Raw genomic sequence first — 6,754 nt, forward strand, 5'->3', positions numbered from 1 at the left:
AAATGCAGAAAAACCCCGGGACCTAGTCCAGATTGAACACCATACTGTATTAAGCCGCTACAGACACTAGCCTACTACCAATTATCTTCAGACTGGACTGTAGTTGAACCCTAATCAATCTCACACTGATTCAAGGTACAGTTGCGCTTCTTACGTCTCTGATCCCAGCAGGATACTACGCACTTGATCCCTTTAGATGATCTCACCCACAACTAAGACTTGATACGACCCAAAGTCGAAGACTTGATAGACAAATCTGTCTCACACAGAAAAGTCTATAGGATTGAATAGATCTGTCTCCCACAGAAATATCCAAGAGTTTTTGTTCCGTCTTTTGATAAATCAAAGTGAGCAGCAACCAATTGATACACCGGACTTATATTCCCGAAGAACAGCCTAGTATTATCAATCACCTTATAATAAACTTAATCGACTAGCGAAACAAGTTATTGTGGAATCACAAACGATGAGACGAAGTTTGTTTGTGATTACTTTTCTATCTTGCCTATCGGAGATATAAAATCTCGAGCCAATTATTTCAATTGCACTCAACACGATAGAAACAACAAGATCAGATCACGCAACTACAAAGATAATAGTTGGGTCTGGCTTCACAATCCCAATGAAGTCTTCAAGTCATTAACCTACATGGTCTCGAGAAGAAACCTAAGGTTAAAGGATAATCGACTCTAGTTATGCAACTAGTAACACACAGGAGGTGTGGGGATTAGGTTTCCCAGTTGCTAGAGTTCTCCTTTATATAGTTTTCAAATCAGGGTTTGCAATCCAAGTTACCTTGGTAACAAAGCATTTAATATTCACCAAGCTAATATATTTCACCGTTAGATCGAAATTAGCTTATTACACACAAATGAAATGTACCCTCATTTAGGTTTATGTAGCCGTACCTAAACGTGTACACCATGTTGGTTCACAAATAGTTAACCGAGGTGATCCATATGATTAGTCTCATATCAACCATATTCATCTTAACCATAACTAGTTAAAATGACTCAAATGAAACTAGTTAAGAGTTGTTCAATTATTTTGAAAACACAATTGAAATAAAATCGGTTCGATTCACTTGAATCAATCATGAACATTATAGCCACGGTTTGCAAAGATTGCATTCCTTATGATTTAAATGTTTAAGTTCATGGACTTGACCGATTTTCCAAAGTAACCATCTTAAGTATGCGTACACGTATGCATACTTAAGCTACCGGTTTTGAGTTTGTAAAGTTTTCCAAACTCAACAGAAATTTTCGGTTCAAAAACTTTCGCCAGTATGCGTACGAGTACCCATACTTAAGGTGACTGGTTTGTGAGTTTTGCCAAAACCAAACTCAGCAGAAATTCTCGGTTTGAGAACTTCCGCCAGTATGCGTCCGGGTACGCATACTTAACCTATCTCCTTCACCAAATCCGTATACACACATATGCATACTCTTGCCATCCGGTTTATGGACTTATACACTAATGCGCGAACACACTATATATGTTTATATCCAAAGATGGTTACATCATTAAATCTTTATTTCAATCATTGAAACATTCTTCTATAATGTTAATAGCCGTTTTCACACACTATCAACATCAAAGCAATTTTCAAGATATTGAAATAATCATTATTGAAACCTTCCAAGTCTTACACCAAATGATTATATCACACAAACCATGTAAGATGTTACTCGGCAATTTTCTCATGATATAAGATGAACTTGGTCGAAGCGAAAGCATACCAACAAATATTTCGAGAAATATGTAAGCGAGATATACTCAGATCGAAATCTCAAATGTGTATAGAGAAAACTATATCGTAACACGACTTATGTCTCAATATAGGAGATAGTATAAATAGACTTTCCAAGTGATAGATAAGTTCAAGTCTCCACATACCTTTTGTCGAAGAAGTTCCACAAGCTCCCCTTAGTAGTTCTTCGTCTTCAAGAGATGAACGTCGAGAGATTTAAGCTCAACTACACTATCTATGTCCTAGTCCGAGACATCTACAAATAGGCTAGAAATCAAGACTTATAGTTTTGATCACTAACATTGACAAACATGGTTGAGATAGCAACGCATGCAGATTTGACCGAGCAATGCTCTAACAATCTCCCCCTTTGTCAATTTTACTGACAAAACTATCAATACATATGGATTACAAAAAAGATAAAAAAATAAGCTTCTTATCCACATGCTTGATCTCCTTGGCATCTTCAATGCGACTCGAAATCTTCGTCACTTCCAAGTACTCCATGATCCTAAAGGTTGTAGGTTCAGCATCACAGTTGTTGAAGATCCGTAGCTATAACAATGAGAAAACAAAATATTCTCGATCATTGTTATACAATGTCATAGTATTATTACACAACATCAAAGTTCAATTGTATCACAACTTTGACAATAACACTATGGTGATATACATCACTCCCCCTTAGTCAATACATATCTCAACATGATTTGTAAACCATATGTATTTGTAGTATGAACTACACATTAATTCTCCCCTTTTTTGTCAATAAAATTGGCAAAGGTACGAAAATTAGTGGGATCCTAATGAAATTTCCACGGAGATACATCATGACCAAAAGGTGTATTAACATACCAAGAAATTTAGATGCAATCATAAAGCCGAAGCTAAATTCATTCATCAAGGAGTTAATGGAGATACAAGATAACCCCTAAAAATTCCACAGCCGCACTCCCCACAAAGATTTGGCAATTAAGCACAAGTTAAAAATGAACTCGCCCCCATAAAATGTCATCCCTGAAGGAACAACAAAGGCGACCTTACTTTCACAAGAAAAGAAGGATTTCTTTTGGACAAACAAATCACATGAAAAATGAATTTGTATCCACAAAATTCAATTGAAATAACCACAAGGGAACCCATAGTTAGTTCAATCAAAAAATAACAATCAAATTAACCACAAGAGAACCCATGATTAATTCAATTGGAATACACAACCAAATTAATCACAAAAAATGATCAATTTAATTGGTCATGCTCGACATAAGCGAACTTACGGAGCAACAACCAAAAAAACAAAAGAGAATGATTAATTTAGTTGATCATGTTCGACATAGGGAACCTCACGGAGCAACAACTAAGTTTATCATAAGAAAATAATCAACTCAGTCGATTGTGCTCAACATAAGAAACTTTATGGCACAACACAGTATATGCACAAAGATTGTGGATCGGAAATCGACCAAATAATGCGGAATAGACAAGGATTCATTCTATTTTGCATCACTATTTGCACAATGACATATAATAGACTTAATCCTCGTAAACAAAAGTTTTATCCTTTATTTTTTATCAAAAACATGAAATAAAAGGCTTTAACTTTTGTAATGTCAAAAGTTCATTCTAACTTTCATCAATACATTCATATCGACATAATAGAGATAACTTTTGAACAAGTATGGGACAGTCACAGGTTCACGGACGTAAACAACATATCCCATAACAATTTGCAATATATAGAATCATAAAGATTAAAATTGCAAAAATCATCTTCCAAAAAATACTTTAGAGTTTAAATAAATAAATCTAAAAACAATGAATATGAAAATAGTTGGACATAGCTATGTGTACTCACAATAATGGTTATTCCAAGCCCTAGTTATTCTTCTAAAAACATAAAAATAAGATTTATTAGACAATAAAATCAACTCTGTGAAGCATTTCACTTGCTTTTAATACTCTTCTCATATTCCCTATATTCATCTAGCTCATCTTCGATCAGATCAATCCTAGATTCAAGATTATCCATTTTTTCTTCAAGTCTCTTGGAAGAAGCTTCAATCTCACTTTTCAAGGCTCGAACTTGTTCCAAGACAAGATTCATGGTTAAAGAGAGCTTATCAAACTGAGAAACAGAAGGGTTACCATCAGGACAGGAACCATGTTTGTCAGAATATATTTCATTATCGGAAGAATCAAAACGAATCTTCTTAGAGGGAAAGAGAACGGTCTAAACCTCACTTTCTTTGCTTGAAAGGCTTGAAGAGGACATGATAAAAGAGATAAATGAAATGTTTATGCTAAGGAGGAAGTCTTCAACCTAAAAGGAGTTAAGAAAGGGGATAAATTTCCAAAAAGACCTTTGACCAAAACCCTAACAGAAAATGGTTATCAAAAAAGGTCTTAACAACTTTCGTGAACAAACGTGTTTCTAGCAGAAAACAGACAGAAACGGGACAATCTCTAGAGAGATAACATAAATATTTCATCACAACCCTCTTGAAGATTATGCTTATTGTCTAAGAGGGATAGACAAAAAGGCATCAACTCAAAATTACAGAATGTAATTGTTCCAATCCATTACGGGACTGGGAGATTTCTTACGAGGGGATGAAGTATTTGTTAATTTTTGTTTCTGTATTTTCTTTAAGACAGAAGAATTATGCACATCATTTTTTTCTTCTTTACACAGTTTTGAAAAACTTGATTGTAGTTTTTTGCAAATTGTGGAGCAATTTGGAAATTTCTTTTGAAAGATGGGTTTCATAGGAAATTTCTTTTTCTTCTTCTGCACAAATCGTTTGGCAGAGGAGAACTGCTCTTGATCTTCAGTGCTAATAGCTTTAAGATGATCCTGCTGTCCACACAGAGATACCAAAGAATTTGGTAAGATCTTGTGATTATCCATATCATCTTTTTTGTCAGGGTGACTTGAGTATGATATAGGGACAGGAGGAGTTTGCTGATAGTGTTTAAAGGACTCATCCAAAGAGGTTCGACAAGTCTAATTGCAATCACAATTTTAATCGACAACCTCCAATCTTAAGTTAATCAACTAATATTCCAGATCTTCAATCTTTTTAATCAAGGCTTCCTTTTCCAGTTGAAAAACTTCTGGAGAAGTAAGATTGTTCATCATGGAATAATCAGGACTATTAGGAGGACAAGTGTGATTATCAGCAAAGAGGTTAAGTGAACATTCATAGATTTCATTCTCAGGACAATAGTCAAGAGTAGCCATCCATGCTTTGGTCAACGCACTCAACTCCGTATCAGGATCTATATAAGTATCATGGATACTTTTATATCACTTTAAACCAGTTTTGCAAACATAGTTTCTCTGAACTTTCTTATCCTTCTTATTGATTGTCTTGACTTTCTTTTGAGACTTTCTTTTACTCCGTCTAAGAGTTTTCTTAAACTGTTGTATAAACAGTGACAACGTAGAGTTAAAGCAATTCTCATCTCTATCAATCAATCTAGGATGTTGAGACTTTCTATCAGTTGAAACAACATGATGTTTGTCTTTGTGTTTAAGTTCAAGATCGAATATTTTAAGCTTTCTAACTAGAGTATTTTTGGAAAGTGTATCAAGGTTATTTCCCTCAACGATGGCATGCTTCTTAGAATCGTATCTAGATGGCAGCGATCTGAGAATTTTCATCACAATGTCCTTTTCAGGAATAGTCCTACCCAATGCAAAATATGCATTAACAATTTCAGAAACTTTGTGATTAAACTCATCAAATGAATCTTCATCTGCCATACGAAGGTTTTCCCAATCGGAATTAAGGTTTTGAAGCCTAGCTTCCTTTTCACTGGTATTACCTTCGAATATGGTTTCTAAGATATCCCAAGCATCTTTAGACCTAGTGCACGTAGTCACATGGTGCTGAAGATCTAGGGTAATGGAATGTATGATGGAATTCAAACCGTCGGAGTTTTGCTTTGCAGCAAGTATCTCGGCAACATTGTATTCACCAATGTTCTTTGGAACGTTCATATTCCCTACTGCCACAATGGAAGCATCATAGTCATTAACTACATAAACTCATGATTGAAAAACACAGACTTATGAGGTCTTTAATGTGTTTTCCTGCTCTGATACCAATTAAAAATGCGGGGGTACAACAACCACACCCAACAATTCATTTGGCAATCTGAGAGGACTTACTCCAATACATTTTCTAGAGAATCAACTAGACAGTCAGACTCAATCTAGAGTAAAGTATATTGTTTGCACCCAGAAATATTTTCGGGCACTAAACACGATGATTTTGGTGTTGTTGATGAAAATAGGGTTAAAAACATGAAATAGCATAAAGATGAGAGACACGACTTTAACGTGGTTTGGCAGAGTTTGCCTATATCCACGGACGAATCCCCTTGGGGAGTGATTTTTTATTGATAATATAATTACATGGGGTTTTTTCTCTACCAGACCCCCACCCCCATCAGGATTATATTCCCTCTATTTATACAATTCTGAACTAGGCTCTTACCCTCATTATGAGGTAAACATAAATTGTATTTATTTCCCTTGCATTGCCTCCTGGAATTAATTTTGCATGAAACCTCCTGGAATTAATACTGCATGCAACTGACCTGCATGCCTCCTGGCCATAATCTGCAATGCATTAATTCTGCATAAAACCCCATGAAACTTCCCTCTTGTATTAATTCTGCATGCTGGCGGACTGGATTGATGGTTGACAGGCAGAATGGGCTGGCAGTATGGATGAGAACTGGCTGACAGCGCATCTGGCAACATGGCTGGAAACTGGTTGGTGGCACAACTGACAACATGGCTAAAAACCTGATGGCATTGCGGCGGAGTACTTAGTTGGAAATTGGTTGGCAGAAATGCTGGCAACATGACTGGAAATTTGCTAGAAGTGTGACTTGCAACCTGACTTTGACAGTTGACCAATAGTTGATTTTGACCATTGACCAGGCGTTGACTTTGTGTAATTCTGGGCAGGCTGGTGGGAGCTAAATTGC

This window comes from Papaver somniferum, chromosome 9, assembly GCF_003573695.1.
Source record: "Papaver somniferum cultivar HN1 chromosome 9, ASM357369v1, whole genome shotgun sequence".
NCBI lineage: Eukaryota > Viridiplantae > Streptophyta > Magnoliopsida > Ranunculales > Papaveraceae > Papaver > Papaver somniferum.